The sequence below is a fragment of the Cherax quadricarinatus genome, chromosome 59, assembly GCF_038502225.1.
Source record: "Cherax quadricarinatus isolate ZL_2023a chromosome 59, ASM3850222v1, whole genome shotgun sequence".
Lineage (NCBI taxonomy): Eukaryota > Metazoa > Arthropoda > Malacostraca > Decapoda > Parastacidae > Cherax > Cherax quadricarinatus.
The window spans coordinates 11,512,627-11,528,856 of record NC_091350.1 but is presented as its reverse complement, the minus strand read 5'-3'; the positions used below and the strand labels follow the sequence as shown (position 1 = coordinate 11,528,856).

Below are 16,230 nucleotides of genomic sequence, written 5' to 3'. Positions count from 1 at the left end.
ACATCAAGTCCTAAAAACCATTTGTCTTCATTCGCTCCTATTTAATACACTGATGCATGCTTGCTGGAAGTCCAAGCCCCTTGCACACAAAACCTTTACCCTCTCCCTCCAACCTTTCCTAGGCCTACCTCTACCCTGCCTTCCCTCCACTACAGATTTATACACTTTCGAAGTCATTCTATTTCGTTCCTAACTCTCTGCATGCCCGAACCACCTCAACAACCCCTCCTCAGCCCTCTGGATAATAGTTTTGGTAATCCTGCACCTCCTCCTAATTTCCAAAATATGAATTCTCTGCATTATATTCACACTACACATTGCCCTTAGACTTGACATATCCCCTGCCTCCTGCCTTCTTCTTGCTGCAATATTCACCACCCATGTTACGTACCCATATAAGTGTGTTCGTATAACTATACTCTCATACATTTCCCTCTTGCTTCCATGGACAAAGTTCTTTGTATCCACAGACTCCTCAGTGCACCACTCACTTTTTTCCCCTTGTCAATTCTGTGATTCACCTCATCTTTCATAGAACCACTTGCTGACATGTCCACTCCTAAATATCTGAATACATTCACCTCCTCCATACTCTCTCCCTGCAATCTGATATCCAATCTTTCATTACCTAATTTTTTTTTTTATCCTCATCACCTTACTCTTTCCTAAATTCACTTTGTTTTCTTCTTTTACATACCCTACCAAACTCATCTGCCAACCTCTGCAACTTCTCTCTAGAATCTCCCAGAAGCACAGTGTCATCAGCAAAGAGCAACTGTGACAACTCTCACTTTGTGTTAGATTCTTTATCTTTTAACATCGCACCTCTTGCCAACACCCGAGCATTCACTTCTCTTACAACCTCATCTATAAGTACAGTGGTCCCTCGTTTTTCGTAATTAATCCGTTCCTGGAGCCGTTACTATAAACGAAATTTACTATTTACGAATCAATTTTCCCCATAAGAAATAATGTAAATACAATTAATCCGTTCCTGACACCCAGAAGTATTAAAACAAAAATTTTTTTTACATGAAATATACATGTAGTACATAAACAATACAATGGGAAATGATGAATGAAACATTAACAGCATAACACTTACCTTTATTGGAGATTCTTCTTAGTGTATGGGAGACTGGAGGAGGAGGAGAGAGTGGATTGTTTATAGTTTGGAAGGGGAATCCCCTTCCATCAACACCTCGGGTACCATTTGCTTTTCTGGGGTTGCTTCTCTTCTCTGTTTCTTAATGCTACTAGGACCACCTTGAGAGTCACTGGAGTCCTGTCTCGCAAAATAACTGTGGAGAGAGCTCTGTTTCTGGCGTCTCTTTAACACTTCCCTAAAATGTCCCAAGACTTTGTCACTGTACATGTTGCCAACCTGACTTGCAACAACCTTGTTAGGGTGATGTTTCTCCATAAAGCTTTCCATCTTACTCCACATATTAAAAATCTCTTTAATTTCTGAAGAAGGCACCTTCTTCCATCTCTCTTCCTCCTCCTCTGCAGCAAGATTCTGAGCTGCGATGTGTTGCTCTTCCTGCTGAAGCTCTTGCAGCTCCTCAGTGGTGAGCTCTTCATTGTGGTCTTCCACCAATTCTTCCACATCCTCCAAACTCACATCCAACCCCATGGAACTCCCCAGTGCCACAATTGATTTTACAACAGACATAGGCTCATTAGGGTCAGTCCCAAATCCTTCAAAATCCCTCTTGTCGACACAATCTGGCCACAATTTTCTCCTGGCAGAGTTCAAAGTCCTGGTAGTCACTCCCTCCCAAGCCATACCTATAAGGGTTAAGCAGTGGAGGATGCTGAAGTGTTCTCTCCAAAATTCCCTTAGGGTCAAGTGAGTGTCTGTGGTCACAGTCAAGCACCTGTGAAACATTGCTTTTGTGTAGTTTTTTAAAGTTTGCAATAACCTGCTGGTCCATGGGTTGGAGGAGAGGAGTGGTATTCCGGGGCAAGAACTTTACTGTGATGAACAAAAAACTCCTCGAAAATTAGGTCATCCAAGTTTGGAGGATGAGCAGGTGCATTGTCCATTACTAGCAGGCACTTGAGATCCAATTTCTTTTCCAGGAGATATTCCTTCACGCTAGGGCTAAACACTTCATTGAACCACTCGACGAAAATTTCCCTCGTGACCCGTGCCTTACTATTAGATTTCCAAAACACACAATTTACTCTTCATAACATTGTTTTTCCTGAACACTCTGGGATTTTCAGAATGGTACACTAGTAATGGCTTCACTTTGAAATCCCCACTAGCATTAGCACAGAGCATTAGCGTCAGCCTGTCTTTCATAGGCTTGTGTCCTGGCATTGCCTTTTCCTCTTGTGTAATGAAGGTCCTCTTTGGCATTTTCTTCCAAAAGAGGCCTGTTTCGTCACAATTGAACACTTCTTCAGGTTTCAGTCCTTCAGCCTCTATGTACTCCTTGAATTCATGCACATATTTTTCAGCCGCCTTGTGGTCCGAACTGGCAGCCTCACCATGCCTTACCACACTGTGTATGCCAGTATGGTTCTTAAATCTCTCAAACCAGCCTTTGCTGGCCTTAAATTCACTCACTTCACCACTATTTGCAGGCAATTTCTTTACCAAATCTTCATGCAACTGCCTAGCCTTTTCACAAATAATCGAAATCATAAGAGTATCTCCTGCTAATTGTTTCTCATTTATCCACACCAATAATAACTTCTCAACCTCTTCCAGTACTGGTGATCTCATTTTTGCAACAACAGCGTCCTTTATTTCCATTTTCTTGGCCACTATGGAACATAAGGTTGTGTAGGGTTTCTTATACATCCTGGACAGTTTGGCCACACTTGTACCACTTTCATATTGTTCAATGATGGTTTTCTTAAATTCAATCGTATTTCTCACCTTCTTTACCACAGGCTTGGCACTAGGAGCTTTCTTTGGAGCCATGGTAGCTTATTTAGTACTTGCAAGCATTAAAATAAATGGAATATTATGAAATATTTCGCTGGAGCACGTGAGGGGACCTTCACTCACTGGTAAACAATGCCAGACTGGCTGCCGCCCCGGCTCACGCTGTGGGTACGCGTCCCGGACGAACTACGACTCGCGAGTCAACTTATGAAAAGCGAGTCCATGTTTATACGAAAATACCCCTATGATTGGCGAAATTTACAATTGCCGGGAACTACGAAAAGCGAGGGACCACTGAACAACCATGGTGACATCACACATCCTTGTCTAAGGCCTACTTTTACTGGGAAATAATCTCCCTCTCTCCTACATACTCTAACCTGAGCTTCACTATCCTCGTAAAAACTTTCCACTACTTTCAATAACCTGCCTCCTATTCCATACATTTGCAACATCTGTTATATTGCCCCCCTATCCACTCTGTCATATGCCTTTTCCAAATTCATAAATGCCACAAAAACCTCTTTACCCTTATGTAAATACTGTTCACCTATTTGTTTCACTGTAAACACTTGGTCTACACGCCCCCCTACCCTTCCTAAAGCCTCCTTGTTCATCTTCTATCCTACTATCTGTCTTTTAATTCTTTCAGTGAGAACTCTACCATACACTTTACCAGGTATATTCAACAGACTTCTTCTTTCTTTCAACACATTGGCCGTATCCCACCGAGGCGGGGTGGCCCAAAAAGAAAAACGAAAGTTTCTCTTTTTAAATTTAGTAATTTATACGGGAGAAGGGGTTACTAGTCCCTTGCTCCCAGCATTTTAGTCGCCTCTTACAACACACATGGCTTACGGAGGAAGAATTCTGTTCCACTTCCCTATGGAGGTAAGAGGAAATAAACAAGAACAAGAACTAGAAAGAAAATAGAAGAAAACCCAGAGGGGTGTGTATATATATGCTTGTACATGTATGTGTAGTGTGACCTAAGTGTAAGTAGAAGTAGCAAGATGTACCTGAAATCTTGCATGTTTATGAGACAGAAAAAAGGACACCAGCAATCCTACCATCATGTAAAACAATTACAGGCTTTCGTTTTACACTCATTTGGCAGGACAGTAGTACCTCCCTGGGCAGTTGCTGTCTACCAACCTACTACCTAGATTCAACAGACTTATTCCCTATAATTTCTACACACTTTTTTTGTCCCCTTTGTCTTTATACAAAGGAACTAAGCATGCTCTCTGCCAATCCCTAGGTACCTTACCCTCTTCCATACATTTATTAAATAATAGTACCATCCACTCCAAAACTACATCCCCACCTGCTTTTAACATTTCTATCTTTATCCCATCAATCCCAGCTGCCTTACCCCCTTTCATTCTACTCACCACCTCATGAACTTACCCCACACTCGCAACTCACTCCTCCTCACTCTTACAAGATGTTATTCCTCCTTGCTCTATACATGAAATCACAGCTTCCCTATCTTCATCAACATTTAACTGTTCCTCAAAATATTCCCTCCATCTTCCCGATACCTGTAACTTTCCATTTAATAACTCTCCTCTCCTATTTTTAACTGTCAAATCCATTTGTTCCCTAGACTTCCTCAACTTATTAATCTCACACCAAACCTTTTTCTTATTTTCAACAAGATTTGTTGATAACATCTCATCCACTCTCTTAACCTCTCTTTTCATTTCCATATACTCCTCCCTCCTTGCATCACTTCTACTTTGTAAAAACCTCTCATATGTTAACTTTTTCTCTCCTACTAATCTCCGTACATCATTCCACCAATCACTTTTCTTCCCTTCCACACCCACTTTTCTGTAACCACAAACTCCTGCTGAAAACACTAACATTACATTCTTAAATCTACCCCATACATCTTCATCCCCATTGCCTATACTCTCACTAGCCCATCTATTCTTACCATATCTTACCATAACTGCCTCCTCCTTTAGCTTATAAACCTTCACCTCTCTCTTACCTGCTGCTTCCATTTTCCTTTATCCCATCTACCTCTTACACTCACTGTAGCTACAACTAAAATGTGATCTGATATATCTGTAGCCCCTCTATAAACATGTACATCTTGAAGCCTACCCAACAGTCTTTTATCTACCAATGCGTAGTCCAACATACTACAGTTGTACCTTGACTTATGAGTGCCCCAACTTACGAGTTTTCTGAGTTATAAGCCGTCGTTCAATCGATTTTTTGCTTTGAGTTGTGAGCCAAAATTTGAATTACGAGCAAGCTTCAGATATTCTACAAAAAAATAAAGTTGCTAAGTTTTTAACATTCGCAAAATATCTTGCCCTTTACTCCCACACAAATCCCAAAATATTTGGAATATTTCCAATATTCCACAAGCCAATTGTAGAACAATCATTTTTTTATGATTCTTTTCAATATTATTGCATTTACTTCAATAATAAAGGTGGGCTTCATGAAATAAGTCAACTTACTTTCAAGATATTCACCGGGAACATGGGCTGGCCTCTAGTGCAGTTAGCTTCTCAAAAATTCAGTTTTCTCTTACCCAGGACCACAGAACATATTATAGAAAGGATTTTATATGCTAGGACTGGTCCTTGACACTTGCCATATTATGGCCTATTTTATTCATTCTAGAGTATGTATCATGTTTCTATGTTACTTAAAGTGTTTATTATGTCATATTAGATCAATTCTGATAGATAAATAAGCCGTAGAGTTGATATTAGTGTTATATTGAAGTATTTTCTCTTGCCCCTCGAGACTCGGGAATTCCGCCAACGTGAGCAAATGTCTGATCTCCAAGGTAAATACAATTTATAAAACCAGTTTATTTCTTTACATTTTTTTTATTATATTTTACTATGTTTTATACAATATTTCTTACTTATAAATACATTTTTTCTTATTTAAAAACCCGTGACAAAAAAAAATTGGGATGTTTTTTGGGGGGCTGGAATGGATTAATGGCATTTCAATTGATTTCAATGAGGAAAATTGATTTGATATACTACTAGCAAATTGAGTTATGAGCTCGGTCACAGAACAAATTAAACTCGTTAATCAATGTACCACCGTACTGTCATTACGCCCTACGTCATATCTGGGATACTTGCTTGTCCTCTTTTTCTTAAAATATGTATTACCTATAACCAAACTCCTTTCTAGACAAAGTTCAATCAAAGGGCCCACATTATCATTTACACCTGACATCCCAAACTTACCTACCATACCTTTAAATGTTTCTCCACTTCAGCATTTAGGTATTCTACCACAATTACTCTCTCACTTGGTTCAAAAGTTCCTACACTCGCTTATCATCTCCCAAAATCTCTCTCTTCTCTACACTCCTCTCTTCTCCAGGTGCATACACACTTATTATGACACACTTTTTGCATCCGATCCTTAATTTAATCCACATAATCCTTGAATTTATACATTTATATTCCCTCTTTTCCTTCCATAACTGATCCTTTAACATTATTGCTACCCCTTCCTTAGCTCTAACTCTCTCAGATGCTCCTGACTTAATCCCATTTATTTCTCACCACTGAAACTTACCTACCCCCTTCAGCTTTTTTGCTCAGAGCTAGGACATCCAACTTCTACTTCTATCTATACTTAGGTCACACTACACATGCATGTCTTCTTTCAACACACTGGCCATATCCCACCGAGGTGGGGACACATGAATGTACATGCATATATATACACAAATGCCCCTCTTGGTAATTTTTTCTTACTGGTTCTTGTTTATTTTCTCTTATCCCCATGGGGAAGTGGAACAAAATTCTTCCTCCGTAAGCCATGCATGTCGTAAGAGGCGATTAAAATGCCGGGAGCAAGGGGCTAGTAACCCCTTCTCATGCATACATTACTAAATTTTTCTTTTTGGGCCACCCTGCTTTGGTGGGATACAGCCAGTGTGTTGAAAGAAGAAGAAATGTAAATTTGTAGTAAAGTTAGCAGGGGTCAACTCAGGAATGGGTGGATTGGGAGGAAAGGGGTACAAAAAGCTTCAAGTGTTTAGGGGTTTCAGCATCCAACAGGCTTATGTGAGTGTGTTAGGAGTGAATAAAGACATGTAGTTTTTAATAGATGTGCTGTTGAAGTGTAAGCAGAGTAACTTTAATGAAGGAATTGAGGGAAACCAGTTAGCTGGACTTGAGTGCTGGAGGTGGGAAGAGCAGTACATGCACTCAGGAGGAGGGGTGGGGATATTGTAGTCAGAGGGGTTTTTCTTATTGGATTTTGTGGGAAGAGCTAAACCTGTAGGGATTATGCAATGCCTAGGATAATAGGAAGCAATCAGGCTCTATTCAAGAAAGGGGTGGACTGGTCCACTTCTTTGGATTAAGAGTTCTTTACTGTTATAGAAGAACCTCCCTTGAGAACCTACAAGAGGAGGTATTAAGTGTTACAACTACTGGAATTACCAAAACATCTATATAATAGACTAAATATTGAAGATTGGACACCACTAGCTAAGCGCCAATAGCTACACAGGTAATTACAGTCTCAGCTAGGACATATTGTAGATGCACCACAGATACTGTAAACCCTCGCTCTAACAGAATAATAATGGTGGTGGGTAAAGGAGATTGTGGTGGATAGAGATGAGATTGTTTTGTGATTGTAACAATAATGAACAGTTTATGATTAATAAACTTTGTCCTTTTTTTCCAAATCAGCTGACCCAGCCAATTTTATCCTGTACTTCTGAAGTTGGTTAACTCTTTGAGGGTCGGTCACTACTTTGAGGGTCGGCCAGGGTCGGTCACGTACTTATACGTGTAAATTTTGGCGCCTTCAAATCTGGTGGAAGATAGCTGGTAGGCCTGCATATGAAAGAATGGGTCTGCATGATCAGTGTGCACAGTATAAAAAAAAAATCCTGAAGCACGCAGTGCATAATGAAGAAAAAAAAACTAATTGAGTTTTTGGTTTAACCCTTAACCCTTTGGGGGTCAGCAGGTCCTCTCAGAGACTTGTTCTTAAGGTCGGCCAAATTTCAGAAAAAAAAAAAAAATTTCTTATGAAAAAAATAGACAGTCTTTTCCCGATCATAATGACACCAAAAGTATGAAATGTGATGGAAAACTTACGGAATTATGCTCTCGCGAAGTTAGAGGTCTCGACGATGTTTATGCATCGGCGATTTTGACCACTTTGAGCCCTATTTTTAGCCAATTCCATTGTACTAGTCGACAGAAATCATAACTATTTCGCTAGAACTTCATTTTTTCCATCGAATGAGTACAAGAAACCACCCATTTACCGATTTCAACTATCCAATAAAGTGGTCAGAATTTAGCAATTTTGCCAATTTCACACAAATTTCAAAAGATGCCAATTTCCAAATAGGGTCCAGAATAAACAAGAAAGACATTCCTGGCACTAAAATAACTAGTTCTATGTTCGTTAGTCACATCCCCAGGCCCCTCTTATATTTCTTTGGCTTTCCACTTTGAGTTTTTATTCTTACAAAAAAAAATAAGATTTACTGTTATGCAGACTACTGCATTAGTGTAGAAATGGTATAAATAATATCAGCGCACTTGTGAAAGAATATTAGACTCACCAGTTGATGTGTATTGTACGCTTGGCATGATTTGTTTACTTTTGAACTTTGGTAAAAATCGAACATTTCTGCTACTTTGAGCTCAATTTCAAGGAACTTTTCATTGTAAAACCAGTCAAAATCAAGCTCCCTGTCTATCTGTCTATCCGTCTAGCTGTCTGTCTCAGAGAGAGCCACAAGACTGCGTCTTCATCACGTTTACTCACATCTTCCAGCAGAGTATAGCACTTCGTCTGGATTTTTTGGGTTATCCTAGGTAATTTACACTATGTATACTTGTATTTATGTGTACCTGTGAGACAGAGATAGACAGACAGATAGACAGAGGTAGACAGAGACAGAGGTAGACAGAGACAGAGGTAGATAGAGGCAGAGGCAGACAGAGACAGAGGCAGAGACAGAGGTAGACATAGGTAGACAGATAGAGGAAGACAGATAGACAGAGGAAGCCAGAAACAGACAGAGATAGACAGACCCAAAACTTGGGGTTAACATCACTTTCCTCTTAAAAGAGGAGTGTTAATATGACATTCCATCAGGGATTCCTTGGTGTTTGCCGCACTATTTGCTCTAGCTGGCGCTCAATTTAACTGGCGCTCCCACAAGGTACTAAGTGGTCCCAGATTTTTTTAATACCGCGGACACTGAGTGTTAGGACCCATTCTATGCTGACAAAGCATCTCGGGCCAATCATGCCAAATTTGAAGGCAGAAAAAATAAAACGTATATATACGTTTATAGGTAGTAGGTTGGTAGACAGCAACCACCCAGGGAGGTACTACCGTCCTGCCAAGTGAGTGTAAAACGAAAGCCTGTGATTGTTTTACATGATGGTAGGATTGCTGATGTCTTTTGTCTGTCTCATAAATATGCAAGATTACAGGTTGTCTTGCTACTTCTACTTACACTTAGGTCACACTACACATACAAGTACACATTTATTTATACACACTCATCTGAGTTTTCTTTGATTTTATCTTAATAGTTTTTGGTCTTATTACTTTTCCTTTTATATCCATGGGGAAGTGGAATAAGAATCTTTCCTCCATAAGCCATGCGTGTTGTAAAAGTCAACTAAAATGCCGGGAACAATGGGCTAGTAACCCCTTTTCCTGTAAAGATTACTAAAAAGAATAAGAAGAAGAAAATTGTCAGAGTGGGAAGTCTGAATGTGCGTGGATGTTGTGCAGATGATAAGAAAGAGATGATTGTGGATGTTATGAATGAGAAGAAGCTGGATGTCCTGGCTTTAAGTGAAACAAAGCTGAAGGGGGTGGGAGAGTTTCAGTGGAGAGGAATGAATGGGATTAGGTCAGGGGTTTCAAATAGAGTTAGAGCTGATGAGATTAAGACACATATGCAACATCTGGGTATCTTTATTGTAGACGTTTCGCCATCCAGTGGCTTTATCAATACAAATTCTAGGACATAACTTGAAGACAGTAGAACTATGTACAGAAGATGAGGTAATCAGTCCCTCAACCTAGGAGTAGGTGCGAAGAGCACCATAGTCGTGGAGATTCTGAAGCAGAAGACAGGATCCTGGCGCTTATATAGTAACGTCAGGTGTAGCAGACGAGGGCATATTCACTGGTAGGCGGGATTCCCCAGTGGAAGTAGGTCCTTCCCAAAGAGATGGGTTAGTTGTAGTAGTAGTAGTAGTTGTCGTAGCCGTGAAGGTTATGTACATGTCCTCAGAATTAAGATTCCATGATGTTGCAGTGTCTGACAAGTTGTGTACGAATGGTATATAATACCGACAAGATGAGATTAAGACACATAATTCCATGATGTTGCAGTGTCTGACAAGTTGTGTACGAATGGTATATAGAGTTAGAGCTAAAGAAGGAGTAGCAATAATGTTGAAGGATAAGCTATGACAGGAAAAGAGGGACTATAAATGTATTAATTCAAGGATTATGTGGAGTAAAATAAAGATTGGATGTGAAAAGTGGGTTATAATAAGCGTGTATGCACCTGGAGAAGAGAGAAGTGTAGAGGAGAGAGAGAGATTCTGGGAAATGTTGAGTGAATGCATGGGGAGTTTTGAATCAAGTGTGAGAGTAATGGTGGTTGGGGATTTCAATGCTAAAGTGGGTAAAAATGTTATGGAGGGAGTAGTAAGTAAATTTGGGGTGCCAGGGGTAAATGTAAATGGGGAGCTTTTAATTGAGCTATGTGTAGAAAGAGATTTGGTAATAAGTAATACATATTTTATGAAAAAGAGGATAAATAAATATACAAGGTATGATGTAGCATGTAATGAAAGTAGTTTATTAGATTATGTATTGGTGGATAAAAGGTTGATGGGTAGGCTCCAGGATGTACATGTTTATAGAGGGGCAACTGATATATCGGATCATTATTTAGTTGTAGCTACAGTTAGAGTAAGAGGTAGATGGGAAAAGAGGAAGGTGGCAACAACAAGTAAGAGGGAGGTGAAAGTGTATAAACTAAGGGAGGAGGAAGTTCGGGTGAGATATAAGCGACTATTGGCAGAAAGGTGGGCTAGTGCAAGGATGAGTAGTGGGGAGGGTTGAAGAGCGTTGGAATAGTTTTAAAAATGCAGTATTAGAATGCGGGGCAGAAGTTTGTGGTTATAGGAGGGTGGGGGCAGGAGGAAAGAGGAGTGATTGGTGGAATGATGAAGTAAAGGGTGTGATAAAAGAGAAAAAGGTAGCTTATGAGAGGTTTTTACAAAGCAGAAGTGTTATAAGAAGAGCAGAGTATATGGAGAGTAAAAGAAAGGTAAAGAGAGTGGTGAGAGAGTGCAAAAGGAGAGCAGATGATAGAGTGGGAGAGGCACTGTCAAGAAATTTTAATGAAAATAAGAAAAAATTTTGGAGTGAGTTAAACAAGTTAAGAAAGCCTAGGGAAAGTATGGATTTGTCAGTTAAAAACAGAGTAGGGGAGTAGTAGATGGGGAGATGGAGGTATTAGGTAGATGGCGAGAATATTTTGAGGAACTTTTAAATGTTAAGGAAGAAACAGAGGCAGTAATTTCATGCACTGGTCAGGGAGGTATACCATCTTTTAGGAGTGAAGAAGAGCAGAATGTAAGTGTGGGGGAGGTACGTGAGGCATTACATAAAATGAAAGGGGGTAAAGCAGCTGGAACTGATGGGATCATGACAGAAATGTTAAAAGCAGGGGGGGATATAGTGTTGGAGTGGTTGGTACTTTTGTTTAATAAATGTATGAAAGAGGGGAAGGTACCTAGGGATTGGCGGAGAGCATGTATAGTCCCTTTATATAAAGGGAAAGGGGACAAAAGAGACTGTAAAAATTATAGAGGAATAAGTTTACTGAGTATACCAGGAAAAGTGTACGGTAGGGTTATAATTGAAAGAATTAGAGGTAAGACAGAATGTAGGATTGCGGATGAGCAAGGAGGTTTCAGAGTGGGTAGGGGATGTGTAGATCAAGTGTTTACATTGAAGCATATATGTGAACAGTATTTAGATAAAGGTAGGAAAGTTTTTATTGCATTTATGGATTTAGAAAAGGCATATGATAGAGTGGATAGAGGAGCAATGTGGCAGATGTTGCAAGTATATGGAATAGGTCTTATGTTATTAAATGCTGTAAAAAGTTTTTATGAGGATAGTGAGGCTCAGGTTGGGTGTGTAGAAGAGAGGGAGACTACTTCCCGGTAAAAGTAGGTCATAGACAGGGATGTGTAATGTCACCATGGTTGTTTAATATATTTATAGATGGGGTTGTAAAGGAAGTAAATGCTAGGGTGTTCGGGAGAGGGGTGGGATTAAATTTTGGGGAATCAAATTCAAAATGGGAATTGACACAGTTACTTTTTGCTGATGATTCTGTGCTTATGGGAGATTCTAAAGAAAAAATGCAAAGGTTAGTGGATGAGTTTGGGAATGTGTGTAAAGGTAGAAAGTTGAAAGTGAACATAGAAAAGAGTAAGGTGATGAGGGTGTCAAATGATTTAGATGAAGAAAAATTGGATATCAAATTGGGGAGGAGTAGTATGGAAGAAGTGAATGTTTTCAGATACTTGGGAGTTGACGTGTCGGCGGATGGATTTATGAAGGATGAGGTTAATCATAGAATTGATGAGGGAAAAAAGGTGAGTGGTGCGTTGAGGTATATGTGGAGTCAAAAAACGTTATCTATGGAGGCAAAGAAGGGAATGTATGAAAGTATAGTAGTACCAACACTCTTATATGGGTGTGAAGCTTGGGTGGTAAATGCAGCAGCGAGGAGACGGTTGGAGGCAGTGGAGATGTCCTGTTTAAGGGCAATGTGTGGTGTAAATATTATGCAGAAAATTCGGAGTGTGGAAATTAGGAAAAGGTGTGGAGTTAATAAAAGTATTAGTCAGAGGGCAGAAGAGGGGTTGTTGAGGTGGTTTGGTCATTTAGAGAGAATGGATCAAAGTAGAATGACATGGAAAGCATATATGTAAATCTATAGGGGAAGGAAGGCGGGGTAGGAGTCGTCCTCGAAAGGGTTGGAGAGAGGGGGTAAAGGAGGTTTTGTGGGTAAGGGGCTTGGACTTCCAGCAAGCGTGCGTGAGCGTGTTAGATAGGAGTGAATGGAGACGAATGGTACTTGGGACCTGACGATCTGTTGGAGTGTGAGCAGGGTAATATTTAGTGAAGGGATTAAGGGAAACAGGTTATTTTCATATAGTCGGACTTGAGTCCTGGAAATGGGAAGTACAATGCCTGCACTTTAAAGGAGGGGTTTGGGATATTCGCAGTTTGGAGGGATATGTTATGTATCTTTATATGTGTAAGCTTCTAAACTGTTGTATTCTGAGCACCTCTGCAAAAACAGTGATAATGTGCGAGTGTGGTGAAAGTGTTGAATGATGATGAAAGTATTTTCTTTTTGCGGATTTTCTTTCTTTTTTTGGGTCACCCTGCCTCGGTGGGAGACGGCCGACTTGTTGAAAAAAAAAAGTACGTTTGGGGCGCTACGCGTATATATATATGTATATATACGTTTGGACCGTTTAAGGGTTAACACAGCGACTTTGCAGTGTATTTTTGTATGGTATTTATGGTTGTATTCTAGTTTTCATGGTCTCATTTGATAGAATGGAAGATATGTTATAGAAATAGAGATGATCTTGATTGGTTTCACAATGAAAAATACATGCCTTGAAATTAAGCTCAAAGTAGCGGAAATGTTCGATTTTTGCCGATGTTCGAGAATAAACAAATCAAGCCGCACGTCTAAATACGCGTCAGTTAGTGAGTCAAGTATTCTTTCACAAGTGTGCTGATATTATTTATGCTGTTTTTACAATAATGAAGTAGTTTTCATAACAGTAAATCTTCTATTTTTCGTGAGAATAAAAATTCAAAATGGAAAGCAAGAGTAATATAAGAGGGGCTTGGAGATGTGACTAATGAACAGAGGATATGTTACTTTAGTGCCAGGAATGTCTGTCTTGTTTATCCTGGACCCTGTTTTGAAATTGGCATCTTTTGAAATTTGTGTGAAATTGGCCAAATTGCCAATTTCTGACCATTTTATTGGGTAATTGAAATTGGTAAATGGGCAGTTTCGTGTACTCAAACGACAGAAGGGAAGGAATACTAGCTAAATAGCTATGATTTTAGTCGACTGGAATATTGGAGTTGGCCAAAAATAGGACTCAAATTGGGCAAAATCGCCGATGCATAAATATTGTCGAGACCGCTAACTTCACAAGAGTATAATTTCATAAGTTTTCCATCAAATTTCATACTTTTGGTGTCATTACGATTGGGAAAAGATTCTCTATCATTTCATAAGAATTTTTTTTTTTTTTTCGAATACATGTATTTTTCGGTCTCCAGTGGGAGTTCAAGATTGAGGCTCTCGACCCTCAAAGGGTTAATTAAATTGAGGCTTTAGGGTGCTTCAGGAAGAAAACATTCCGATACAGGTTGTGCTGACTTATACTATTTAATATGTGAATTATTGGAACTGCCCTTCCATGGATCAGACCAGATTGTTTCCCATTCCCCAGATACTGTATGATCTCTGTTGTTTTAGCACTTCCCTTTGAAAACAATAGTAGTAATTTCCCAGGCACTATATATTCTTCTCCAATCAGTATAATAATTTCAGAGGGGCTCCCATGACTCATAAGGGTTAAGTGCTTCTCCAAGAATATACTGTAATAAAATGATCTACCAGGTTAGAAAAGATGTTTAGAATTCATCTTTCAATGATGGATTACCGCAGTTATTACAGTGCTTGTGTGTGGCACCTCTTAAATATTGTACACATTTTGGTAATCTGTTATTAGTCTTACTTTATTTTTAGCTTAACTTCATCATTTTCCTCATTATTGTAAGCAGTGATGAATGATACATATGATAATCATCACTGATTATTTTACTTTTTAAGCAGACTATTATTAAATGTCTTTACCTTGTTTGTCTGTGATCAAGTTGGGATGAGGCAATGATTATTTTTTTCCTTGTACTACATCATTCATTTGCTATCGAAGTAGTGAGACTCAGTGAAGGAAATCCATTAGCCAATATTGGTGTATTGGGTGTCTAGCTAGAGGTGTGCAGACATCATAGTTCACACGAACATGGCCCTCTTCATTGCAAAGTCCTCACTCACCAATGCTTCAGAGTGCAGGTTATGTTAGTTCTTAATCTACAAGGTGCAGGTTTGACTAAGGCCAGGCAAGGTTTTGTTGATAATACTGTTATGAGTTTGCAGATGCTTTTTTGGGGGGAGGGGAAATTTGTCATCTTATTTTTCAATGTGGATATTAACCTTTTGACTGTCGCGGCCGTATATATACGTCTTATGAGGTACCGTGTTTGACGTATATATACTCATAAATTCTAGCGGCTTCAAATCAAGCAGGAGAAAGCTAGTAGGCCCACATGTGAGAGAATGGGTCTGTGTGGTCAGTGTGCACCATATAAAAAAAATCCTGGAGCACGCAGTGCATAATGAGAAAAAAAAAACTCCGACCGTTTTTTTTTTAATTAAAATGCCGACTTTGTGGTCTATTTTCGTATAGTATTTATGATTGTATTCTCGTTTTCCTTGTCTCATTTGATAGAATGGAAAATATATTATAGAAATAGAGGTGATTTTGATTGATTTTGCTATAAAAAGAACCTGGAAATGGAGCACAAAGTATGGGAAATGTTTGATTTTTGCCAAAGTTCAAAAGTAAACAAATGATGTAATTGTCCAATAAATGTCCAAATAGCCATTCTAATATGCAGTCATGAATGGGTTGATGTTATTTATACAATTATTACAGTATTGCAGTAGTCTGCATAACAGTAAATCTTCTATTTTTTGTTTGAATAAAATTTCAAAATAAAAAGCAAGAGTAATATCAGAGGGGCCTGGAGACATAACTGATGAACAAAAAAAATGTTATTTTAAAGCCTGGAATGTCTGCATTGTTCATTCTGGTCCTTATTTTGAGATTGTCATAATTTTTAATTTTCATGAAATTGGCCAAATTGCAAATTTCTGACCACGTTATTGGGTAGATGAAATCGGTAAATAGACAGTTTCTTGTACTCAATCGATAGAAAAAATGGAGTTCTGAAGAAATAGCTATGAGTTTGGTTGACTGGAATAATGGAATTAGCCGAAAATAGGGCTCAAAGTGGGCGAAATAGCTGATCTGTAAATATCACTGAGGTCGCTAACTTCGCAAGAGCGTAATTCCATCAGTTTTCCACCAAATTTTGTTTTTTTTTGGTGTCTTTACAATCAGGAAAAGATTCTCTAT

At 39.1% G+C, this 16,230-nt stretch overlaps 1 protein-coding gene across 5 annotated transcripts in view; it reads left to right on the top strand.

The window, feature by feature from the left end:
- LOC128698717 (uncharacterized) overlaps positions 1-16,230 on the top strand; it is a 300,712-nt gene that overhangs the window by 43,138 nt on the left and 241,344 nt on the right. The gene's annotated exons all lie outside the window — the stretch shown is intronic.